This window comes from Oncorhynchus kisutch, unplaced genomic scaffold, assembly GCF_002021735.2.
Source record: "Oncorhynchus kisutch isolate 150728-3 unplaced genomic scaffold, Okis_V2 scaffold3733, whole genome shotgun sequence".
Classification (NCBI taxonomy): Eukaryota; Metazoa; Chordata; class Actinopteri; order Salmoniformes; family Salmonidae; genus Oncorhynchus; species Oncorhynchus kisutch.
Window position 1 is genome coordinate 321,681 of NW_022265678.1, and position 12,505 is coordinate 334,185.

Here is a 12,505-nt window from a genome sequence, read left to right on the forward strand (position 1 = left end):
AGAGGGACCAGAGCATGGTAAAGGGACCAGAGCATGGTAAAGGGACCAGAGCATGGTAAAGGGACCAGAGCATGGTAAAGGGACCAGAGCATGGTAAAGGGACCAGAGGGACCAGAGCATGGTAAAGGGACCAGAGCATGGTAAAGGGACCAGAGCATGGTAAAGGGACCAGAGCATGGTAAAGGGACCAGAGCATGGTAAAGGGACCAGAGCATGGTAAAGGGACCAGAGCATGGTAAAGGGACCAGAGCATGGTAAAGGGACCAGAGCATGGTAAAGGGACCAGAGCATGGTAAAGGGACCAGAGGGACCAGAGCATGGTAAAGGGACCAGAGCATGGTAAAGGGACCAGAGCATGGTAAAGGGACCAGAGCATGGTAAAGGGACCAGAGCATGGTAAAGGGACCAGAGCATGGTAAAGGGACCAGAGCATGGTAAAGGGACCAGAGCATGGTAAAGGGACCAGAGGGACCAGAGCATGGTAAAGGGACCAGAGGGACCAGAGCATGGTAAAGGGACCAGAGCATGGTAAAGGGACCGGAGGGACCAGAGCATGGTAAAGGGACCAGAGCATGGTAAAGGGACCAGAGGGACCAGAGCATGGAAAAGGGACCAGAGCATGGTAAAGGGACCAGAGCATGGTAAAGGGACCAGAGCATGGTAAAGGGACCAGAGCATGGTAAAGGGACCAGAGCATGGTAAAGGGACCAGAGGGACCAGAGCATGGTAAAGGGACCAGAGCATGGTAAAGGGACCAGAGCATGGTAAAGGGACCAGAGGGACCAGAGCATGGTAAAGGGACCAGAGGGACCAGAGCATGGTAAAGGGACCAGAGCATGGTAAAGGGACCAGAGCATGGTAAAGGGACCAGAGCATGGTAAAGGGACCAGAGCATGGTAAAGGGACCAGAGGGACCAGAGCATGGTAAAGGGACCAGAGCATGGTAAAGGGACCGGAGGGACCAGAGCATGGTAAAGGGACCAGAGCATGGTAAAGGGACCAGAGGGACCAGAGCATGGTAAAGGGACCAGAGCATGGTAAAGGGACCAGAGGACCAGAGCATGGTAAAGGGACCAGAGCATGGTAAAGGGACCAGAGCATGGTAAAGGGACCAGAGCATGGTAAAGGGACCAGAGCATGGTAAAGGGACCAGAAGGACCAGAGCATGGTAAAGGGACCAGAGCATGGTAAAGGGACCAGAGCATGGTAAAGGGACCAGAAGGACCAGAGCATGGTAAAGGGACCAGAGGGACCAGAGCATGGTAAAGGGACCAGAGCATGGTAAAGGGACCAGAGCATGGTAAAGGGACCAGAAGGACCAGAGCATGGTAAAGGGACCAGAGGGACCAGAGCATGGTAAAGGGACCAGAGCATGGTAAAGGGACCAGAGCATGGTAAAGGGACCAGAGCATGGTAAAGGGACCAGAGCATGGTAAAGGGACCAGAGGGACCAGAGCATGGTAAAGGGACCAGAGCATGGTAAAGGGACCAGAGGGACCAGAGCATGGTAAAGGGACCAGAGCATGGTAAAGGGACCAGAGGGACCAGAGCATGGTAAAGGGACCAGAGCATGGTAAAGGGACCAGAGCATGGTAAAGGGACCAGAGCATGGTAAAGGGACCAGAGGGACCAGAGCATGGTAAAGGGACCAGAGCATGGTAAAGGGACCAGAGCATGGTAAAGGGACCAGAGCATGGTAAAGGGACCAGAGCATGGTAAAGGGACCAGAGCATGGTAAAGGGACCAGAGCATGGTAAAGGGACCAGAGCATGGTAAAGGGACCAGAGCATGGTAAAGGGACCAGAGCATGGTAAAGGGACCAGAGCATGGTAAAGGGACCAGAGCATGGTAAAGGGACCAGAGGGACCAGAGCATGGTAAAGGGACCAGAGCATGGTAAAGGGACCAGAGCATGGTAAAGGGACCAGAGCATGGTAAAGGGACCAGAGCATGGTAAAGGGACCAGAGGGACCAGAGCATGGTAAAGGGACCAGAGGGACCAGAGCATGGTAAAGGGACCAGAGGGACCAGAGCATGGTAAAGGGACCAGAGCATGGTAAAGGGACCAGAGCATGGTAAAGGGACCAGAGCATGGTAAAGGGACCAGAGCATGGTAAAGGGACCAGAGCATGGTAAAGGGACCAGAGCATGGTAAAGGGACCGAGGGACCAGAGCATGGTAAAGGGACCAGAGCATGGTAAAGGGACCAGAGCATGGTAAAGGGACCGGAGGGACCAGAGCATGGTAAAGGGCCAGAGCATGGTAAAGGGACCAGAGCATGGTAAAGGGACCAGAGCATGGTAAAGGGACCAGAGCATGGTAAAGGGACCAGAGCATGGTAAAGGGACCAGAGCATGGTAAAGGGACCAGAGCATGGTAAAGGGACCAGAGGGACCAGAGCATGGTAAAGGGACCAGAGCATGGTAAAGGGACCAGAGCATGGTAAAGGGACCAGAGCATGGTAAAGGGACCAGAGCATGGTAAAGGGACCAGAGGGACCAGAGCATGGTAAAGGGACCAGAGCATGGTAAAGGGACCAGAGCATGGTAAAGGGACCAGAGGGACCAGAGCATGGTAAAGGGACCAGAGCATGGTAAAGGGACCAGAGCATGGTAAAGGGACCAGAGCATGGTAAAGGGACCAGAGCATGGTAAAGGGACCAGAGGGACCAGAGCATGGTAAAGGGACCAGAGGGACCAGAGCATGGTAAAGGGACCAGAGCATGGTAAAGGGACCGGAGGGACCAGAGCATGGTAAAGGGACCAGAGCATGGTAAAGGGACCAGAGCATGGTAAAGGGACCAGAGCATGGTAAAGGGACCAGAGCATGGTAAAGGGACCAGAGCATGGTAAAGGGACCGGAGGGACCAGAGCATGGTAAAGGGACCAGAGCATGGTAAAGGGACCAGAGCATGGTAAAGGGACCAGAGCATGGTAAAGGGACCAGAGCATGGTAAAGGGACCAGAGGGACCAGAGCATGGTAAAGGGACCAGAGCATGGTAAAGGGACCAGAGCATGGTAAAGGGACCAGAGCATGGTAAAGGGACCAGAGCATGGTAAAGGGACCAGAGGGACCAGAGCATGGTAAAGGGACCAGAGCATGGTAAAGGGACCAGAGCATGGTAAAGGGACCAGAGCATGGTAAAGGGACCAGAGCATGGTAAAGGGACCAGAGCATGGTAAAGGGACCAGAGCATGGTAAAGGGACCAGAGCATGGTAAAGGGACCAGAGGGACCAGAGCATGGTAAAGGGACCAGAGGGACCAGAGCATGGTAAAGGGACCAGAGCATGGTAAAGGGACCAGAGGGACCAGAGCATGGTAAAGGGACCAGAGCATGGTAAAGGGACCAGAGGGACCAGAGCATGGTAAAGGGACCAGAGCATGGTAAAGGGACCAGAGCATGGTAAAGGGACAAGAGCATGGTAAAGGGACCAGAGCATGGTAAAGGGACCAGAGCATGGTAAAGGGACCAGAGGGACCAGAGCATGGTAAAGGGACCAGAGCATGGTAAAGGGACCAGAGCATGGTAAAGGGACCAGAGCATGGTAAAGGGACCAGAGGGACCAGAGCATGGTAAAGGGACCAGAGCATGGTAAAGGGACCAGAGCATGGTAAAGGGACCAGAGCATGGTAAAGGGGCCAGAGCATGGTAAAGGGACCAGAGCATGGTAAAGGGACCAGAGCATGGTAAAGGGACCAGAGCATGGTAAAGGGACCAGAGCATGGTAAAGGGACCAGAGCATGGTAAAGGGACCAGAGGGACCAGAGCATGGTAAAGGGACCAGAGGGACCAGAGCATGGTAAAGGGACCAGAGCATGGTAAAGGGACCAGAGCATGGTAAAGGGACCAGAGCATGGTAAAGGGACCAGAGCATGGTAAAGGGACCAGAGCATGGTAAAGGGACCAGAGCATGGTAAAGGGACCAGAGCATGGTAAAGGGACCAGAGCATGGTAAAGGGACCAGAGCATGGTAAAGGGACCAGAGCATGGTAAAGGGACCAGAGCATGGTAAAGGGACCAGAGCATGGTAAAGGGACCAGAGGGACCAGAGCATGGTAAAGGGACCAGAGCATGGTAAAGGGACCAGAGCATGGTAAAGGGACCAGAGCATGGTAAAGGGACCAGAGCATGGTAAAGGGACCAGAGCATGGTAAAGGGACCAGAGGGACCAGAGCATGGTAAAGGGGCCAGAGCATGGTAAAGGGACCGGAGGGACCAGAGCATGGTAAAGGGACCAGAGCATGGTAAAGGGACCAGAGGGACCAGAGCATGGAAAGGGACCAGAGCATGGTAAAGGGACCAGAGAGACCAGAGCATGGTAAAGGTACCAGAGCATGGTAAAGGGACCAGAGCATGGTAAAGGGACCAGAGCATGGTAAAGGGACCAGAGCATGGTAAAGGGACCAGAGGGACCAGAGCATGGTAAAGGGGCCAGAGGGACCAGAGCATGGTAAAGGGACCAGAGGGTATGGAGCATGGTAAAGGGACCAGAGCATGGTAAAGGGACCAGAGCATGGTAAAGGGACCAGAGCATGGTAAAGGGACCAGAGCATGGTAAAGGGACCAGAGCATGGTAAAGGGACCAGAGGGACCAGAGCATGGTAAAGGGACCAGAGCATGGTAAAGGGACCAGAGCATGGTAAAGGGACCAGAGCATGGTAAAGGGACCAGAGCATGGTAAAGGGACCAGAGCATGGTAAAGGGACCAGAGCATGGTAAAGGGACCAGAGCATGGTAAAGGGACCAGAGGGACCAGAGCATGGTAAAGGGACCAGAGGGACCAGAGCATGGTAAAGGGACCAGAGCATGGTAAAGGGACCAGAGGGACCAGAGCATGGTAAAGGGACCAGAGCATGGTAAAGGGACCAGAGCATGGTAAAGGGACCAGAGCATGGTAAAGGGACCAGAGCATGGTAAAGGGACCAGAGCATGGTAAAGGGACCAGAGGGAACAGAGCATGGTAAAGGGGCCAGAGCATGGTAAAGGGACCAGAGCATGGTAAAGGGACCAGAGCATGGTAAAGGGACCAGAGCATGGTAAAGGGACCAGAGGGACCAGAGCATGGTAAAGGGACCAGAGCATGGTAAAGGGACCAGAGCATGGTAAAGGGACCAGAGCATGGTAAAGGGACCAGAGCATGGTAAAGGGACCAGAGGGACCAGAGCATGGTAAAGGGACCAGAGCATGGTAAAGGGACCAGAGCATGGTAAAGGGACCAGAGCATGGTAAAGGGACCAGAGCATGGTAAAGGGACCAGAGCATGGTAAAGGGACCAGAGCATGGTAAAGGGACCAGAGCATGGTAAAGGGACCAGAGGGACCAGAGCATGGTAAAGGGACCAGAGCATGGTAAAGGGACCGGAGGGACCAGAGCATGGTAAAGGGACCAGAGCATGGTAAAGGGACCAGAGGGACCAGAGCATGGTAAAGGGACCAGAGCATGGTAAAGGGACCAGAGCATGGTAAAGGGACCAGAGCATGGTAAAGGGACCAGAGCATGGTAAAGGGACCAGAGCATGGTAAAGGGACCAGAGGGACCAGAGCATGGTAAAGGGACCAGAGCATGGTAAAGGGACCAGAGCATGGTAAAGGGACCAGAGCATGGTAAAGGGACCAGAGCATGGTAAAGGGACCAGAGGGACCAGAGCATGGTAAAGGGACCAGAGCATGGTAAAGGGACCAGAGCATGGTAAAGGGACCAGAGCATGGTAAAGGGACCAGAGCATGGTAAAGGGACCAGAGCATGGTAAAGGGACCAGAGCATGGTAAAGGGACCAGAGCATGGTAAAGGGACCAGAGCATGGTAAAGGGACCAGAGCATGGTAAAGGGACCAGAGGGACCAGAGCATGGTAAAGGGACCAGAGGGACCAGAGCATGGTAAAGGGACCAGAGCATGGTAAAGGGACCAGAGCATGGTAAAGGGACCAGAGCATGGTAAAGGGACCAGAGCATGGTAAAGGGACCAGAGCATGGTAAAGGGACCAGAGCATGGTAAAGGGACCAGAGCATGGTAAAGGGACCAGAGCATGGTAAAGGGACCAGAGCATGGTAAAGGGACCAGAGCATGGTAAAGGGACCAGAGCATGGTAAAGGGACCAGAGGGACCAGAGCATGGTAAAGGGACCAGAGCATGGTAAAGGGACAGAGCATGGTAAAGGGACCAGAGCATGGTAAAGGGACCAGAGCATGGTAAAGGGACCAGAGCATGGTAAAGGGACCAGAGGGACCAGAGCATGGTAAAGGGACCAGAGCATGGTAAAGGGACCGGAGGGACCAGAGCATGGTAAAGGGACCAGAGCATGGTAAAGGGACCAGAGGGACCAGAGCATGGAAAAGGGACCAGAGCATGGTAAAGGGACCAGAGGGACCAGAGCATGGTAAAGGGACCAGAGCATGGTAAAGGGACCAGAGCATGGTAAAGGGACCAGAGCATGGTAAAGGGACCAGAGCATGGTAAAGGGACCAGAGGGACCAGAGCATGGTAAAGGGGCCAGAGGGACCAGAGCATGGTAAAGGGACCAGAGGGTATGGAGCATGGTAAAGGGACCAGAGCATGGTAAAGGGACCAGAGCATGGTAAAGGGACCAGAGCATGGTAAAGGGACCAGAGGGACCAGAGCATGGTAAAAGGACCAGAGCATGGTAAAGGGGCCAGAGCATGGTAAAGGGACCGGAGGGACCAGAGCATGGTAAAGGGACCAGAGCATGGTAAAGGGACCAGAGGGACCAGAGCATGGTAAAGGACCAGAGCATGGTAAAGGGACCAGAGCATGGTAAAGGGACCGGAGGGACCAGAGCATGGTAAAGGGACCAGAGCATGGTAAAGGGACCAGAGCATGGTAAAGGGACCGGAGGGACCAGAGCATGGTAAAGGGACCAGAGGGACCAGAGCATGGTAAAGGGACCAGAGGGAACGGAGCATGGTAAAGGGACCAGAGGGACGGAGCATGGTAAAGGGACCAGAGCATGGTAAAGGGACCAGAGCATGGTAAAGGGACCAGAGCATGGTAAAGGGACCAGAGCATGGTAAAGGGACCAGAGGGACCAGAGCATGGTAAAGGGACCAGAGCATGGTAAAGGGACCAGAGCATGGTAAAGGGACCAGAGCATGGTAAAGGGACCAGAGCATGGTAAAGGGACCAGAGCATGGTAAAGGGACCAGAGCATGGTAAAGGGACCAGAGCATGGTAAAGGGACCAGAGGGACCAGAGCATGGTAAAGGGACCAGAGCATGGTAAAGGGACCAGAGCATGGTAAAGGGACCAGAGCATGGTAAAGGGACCAGAGCATGGTAAAGGGACCAGAGCATGGTAAAGGGACCAGAGCATGGTAAAGGGACCAGAGCATGGTAAAGGGACCAGAGCATGGTAAAGGGACCAGAGCATGGTAAAGGGACCAGAGCATGGTAAAGGGACCAGAGCATGGTAAAGGGACCAGAGCATGGTAAAGGGACCAGAGCATGGTAAAGGGACCAGAGCATGGTAAAGGGACCAGAGCATGGTAAAGGGACCAGAGCATGGTAAAGGGACCAGAGCATGGTAAAGGGACCAGAGCATGGTAAAGGGACCAGAGCATGGTAAAGGGACCAGAGGGACCAGAGCATGGTAAAGGGACCAGAGCATGGTAAAGGGACCAGAGGGACCAGAGCATGGTAAAGGGACCAGAGCATGGTAAAGGGACCAGAGCATGGTAAAGGGACCAGAGCATGGTAAAGGGACCAGAGCATGGTAAAGGGACCAGAGCATGGTAAAGGGACCAGAGCATGGTAAAGGGACCAGAGCATGGTAAAGGGACCAGAGCATGGTAAAGGGACCAGAGGGACCAGAGCATGGTAAAGGGACCAGAGCATGGTAAAGGGACCAGAGGGACCAGAGCATGGTAAAGGGACCAGAGCATGGTAAAGGGACCAGAGCATGGTAAAGGACCAGAGGGACCAGAGCATGGTAAAGGGACCAGAGGGACCAGAGCATGGTAAAGGGACCAGAGCATGGTAAAGGGACCAGAGCATGGTAAAGGGACCAGAGGGACCAGAGCATGGTAAAGGGACCAGAGGGACCAGAGCATGGTAAAGGGACCAGAGGGACCAGAGCATGGTAAAGGGACCAGAGGGACCAGAGCATGGTAAAGGGACCAGAGCATGGTAAAGGGACCAGAGCATGGTAAAGGGACCAGAGGGACCAGAGCATGGTAAAGGGACCAGAGCATGGTAAAGGGACCAGAGGGACCAGAGCATGGTAAAGGGACCAGAGCATGGTAAAGGGACCAGAGCATGGTAAAGGGACCAGAGCATGGTAAAGGGACCAGAGGGACCAGAGCATGGTAAAGGGACCAGAGGGACCAGAGCATGGTAAAGGGACCAGAGGGACCAGAGCATGGTAAAGGGACCAGAGGGACCAGAGCATGGTAAAGGGACCAGAGCATGGTAAAGGGACCAGAGCATGGTAAAGGGACCAGAGGGACCAGAGCATGGTAAAGGGACCAGAGCATGGTAAAGGGACCAGAGGGACCAGAGCATGGTAAAGGGACCAGAGCATGGTAAAGGGACCAGAGCATGGTAAAGGGACCAGAGCATGGTAAAGGGACCAGAGGGACCAGAGCATGGTAAAGGGACCAGAGCATGGTAAAGGGACCAGAGCATGGTAAAGGGACCAGAGCATGGTAAAGGGACCAGAGGGACCAGAGCATGGTAAAGGGACCAGAGGGACCAGAGCATGGTAAAGGGACCAGAGCATGGTAAAGGGACCAGAGCATGGTAAAGGGACCAGAGCATGGTAAAGGGACCAGAGCATGGTAAAGGGACCAGAGCATGGTAAAGGGACCAGAGCATGGTAAAGGGGCCAGAGCATGGTAAAGGGACCAGAGCATGGTAAAGGGACCAGAGCATGGTAAAGGGACCAGAGCATGGTAAAGGGACCAGAGCATGGTAAAGGGACCAGAGCATGGTAAAGGGACCAGAGGGACCAGAGCATGGTAAAGGGACCAGAGCATGGTAAAGGGACCAGAGCATGGTAAAGGGACCAGAGCATGGTAAAGGGACCAGAGCATGGTAAAGGGACCAGAGCATGGTAAAGGGACCAGAGGGACCAGAGCATGGTAAAGGGGCCAGAGCATGGTAAAGGGACCGAGGGACCAGAGCATGGTAAAGGGACCAGAGCATGGTAAAGGGACCAGAGGGACCAGAGCATGGAAAGGGACCAGAGCATGGTAAAGGGACCAGAGAGACCAGAGCATGGTGAAGGTACCAGAGCATGGTAAAGGGACAAGAGCATGGTAAAGGGACCAGAGCATGGTAAAGGGACCAGAGGGACCAGAGCATGGTAAAGGGACCAGAGGGACCAGAGCATGGTAAAGGGACCAGAGGGTATGGAGCATGGTAAAGGGACCAGAGCATGGTAAAGGGACCAGAGCATGGTAAAGGGACCAGAGCATGGTAAAGGGACCAGAGGGACCAGAGCATGGTAAAAGGACCAGAGCATGGTAAAGGGCCAGAGCATGGTAAAGGGACCGGAGGGACCAGAGCATGGTAAAGGGACCAGAGCATGGTAAAGGGGCCAGAGCATGGTAAAGGGGCCAGAGCATGGTAAAGGGACCAGAGGGACCAGAGCATGGTAAAGGGACCAGAGGGACCAGAGCATGGTAAAGGGACCAGAGCATGGTAAAGGGACCAGAGCATGGTAAAGGGACCAGAGCATGGTAAAGGGACCAGAGGGACCAGAGCATGGTAAAGGGACCAGAGCATGGTAAAGGGACCAGAGCATGGTAAAGGGACCAGAGCATGGTAAAGGGACCAGAGCATGGTAAAGGGACCAGAGCATGGTAAAGGGACCAGAGCATGGTAAAGGGACCAGAGCATGGTAAAGGGACCAGAGCATGGTAAAGGGACCAGAGCATGGTAAAGGGACCAGAGGGACCAGAGCATGGTAAAGGGACCAGAGGGACCAGAGCATGGTAAAGGGACCAGAGCATGGTAAAGGGACCAGAGCATGGTAAAGGGACCAGAGCATGGTAAAGGGACCAGAGCATGGTAAAGGGACCAGAGCATGGTAAAGGGACCAGAGCATGGTAAAGGGGCCAGAGCATGGTAAAGGGACCAGAGCATGGTAAAGGGACCAGAGCATGGTAAAGGGACCAGAGCATGGTAAAGGGACCAGAGCATGGTAAAGGGACCAGAGCATGGTAAAGGGACCAGAGGGACCAGAGCATGGTAAAGGGACCAGAGCATGGTAAAGGGACCAGAGCATGGTAAAGGGACCAGAGCATGGTAAAGGGACCAGAGCATGGTAAAGGGACCAGAGCATGGTAAAGGGACCAGAGGGACCAGAGCATGGTAAAGGGCCAGAGCATGGTAAAGGGACCGGAGGGACCAGAGCATGGTAAAGGGACCAGAGCATGGTAAAGGGACCAGAGGGACCAGAGCATGGTAAAGGGACCAGAGCATGGTAAAGGGACCAGAGAGACCAGAGCATGGTAAAGGGACCAGAGCATGGTAAAGGGACCAGAGCATGGTAAAGGGACCAGAGCATGGTAAAGGGACCAGAGCATGGTAAAGGGACCAGAGGGACCAGAGCATGGTAAAGGGGCCAGAGGGACCAGAGCATGGTAAAGGGACCAGAGGGTATGGAGCATGGTAAAGGGACCAGAGCATGGTAAAGGGACCAGAGCATGGTAAAGGGACCAGAGCATGGTAAAGGGACCAGAGCATGGTAAAGGGACCAGAGCATGGTAAAGGGACCAGAGGGACCAGAGCATGGTAAAGGGACCAGAGCATGGTAAAGGGACCAGAGCATGGTAAAGGGACCAGAGCATGGTAAAGGGACCAGAGCATGGTAAAGGGACCAGAGCATGGTAAAGGGACCAGAGCATGGTAAAGGGACCAGAGGGACCAGAGCATGGTAAAGGGACCAGAGGGACCAGAGCATGGTAAAGGGGCCAGAGCATGGTAAAGGGACCGGAGGGACCAGAGCATGGTAAAGGGACCAGAGCATGGAAAAGGGACCAGAGCATGGTAAAGGGACCAGAGCATGGTAAAGGGACCAGAGCATGGTAAAGGGACCAGAGCATGGTAAAGGGACCAGAGGGAACAGAGCATGGTAAAGGGACCAGAGCATGGTAAAGGGACCAGAGCATGGTAAAGGGACCAGAGCATGGTAAAGGGACCAGAGCATGGTAAAGGGACCAGAGGGACCAGAGCATGGTAAAGGGACCAGAGCATGGTAAAGGGACCAGAGCATGGTAAAGGGACCAGAGCATGGTAAAGGGACCAGAGCATGGTAAAGGGACCAGAGGGACCAGAGCATGGTAAAGGGACCAGAGCATGGTAAAGGGACCAGAGCATGGTAAAGGGACCAGAGCATGGTAAAGGGACCAGAGCATGGTAAAGGGACCAGAGCATGGTAAAGGGACCAGAGCATGGTAAAGGGACCAGAGCATGGTAAAGGGACCAGAGGGACCAGAGCATGGTAAAGGGGCCAGAGCATGGTAAAGGGACCGGAGGGACCAGAGCATGGTAAAGGGACCAGAGCATGGTAAAGGGACCAGAGGGACCAGAGCATGGTAAAGGGACCAGAGCATGGTAAAGGGACCAGAGCATGGTAAAGGGACCAGAGCATGGTAAAGGGACCAGAGCATGGTAAAGGGACCAGAGCATGGTAAAGGGACCAGAGGGACCAGAGCATGGTAAAGGGACCAGAGCATGGTAAAGGGGCCAGAGCATGGTAAAGGGACCAGAGCATGGTAAAGGGACCAGAGCATGGTAAAGGGACCAGAGGGACCAGAGCATGGTAAAGGGACCAGAGCATGGTAAAGGGACCAGAGCATGGTAAAGGGACCAGAGCATGGTAAAGGGGCCAGAGCATGGTAAAGGGACCAGAGCATGGTAAAGGGACCAGAGCATGGTAAAGGGACCAGAGCATGGTAAAGGGACCAGAGCATGGTAAAGGGACCAGAGCATGGTAAAGGGACCAGAGGGACCAGAGCATGGTAAAGGGACCAGAGGGACCAGAGCTTGGTAAAGGGACCAGAGCATGGTAAAGGGACCAGAGCATGGTAAAGGGACCAGAGCATGGTAAAGGGACCAGAGCATGGTAAAGGGACCAGAGCATGGTAAAGGGGCCAGAGCATGGTAAAGGGACCAGAGCATGGTAAAGGGACCAGAGCATGGTAAAGGGACCAGAGCATGGTAAAGGGACCAGAGCATGGTAAAGGGACCAGAGCATGGTAAAGGGACCAGAGGGACCAGAGCATGGTAAAGGGACCAGAGCATGGTAAAGGGACCAGAGCATGGTAAAGGGACCAGAGCATGGTAAAGGGACCAGAGCATGGTAAAGGGACCAGAGCATGGTAAAGGGACCAGAGGGACCAGAGCATGGTAAAGGGGCCAGAGCATGGTAAAGGGACCGGGGGGACCAGAGCATGGTAAAGGGACCAGAGCATGGTAAAGGGACCAGAGGGACCAGAGCATGGAAAAGGGACCAGAGCATGGTAAAGGGACCAGAGAGACCAGAG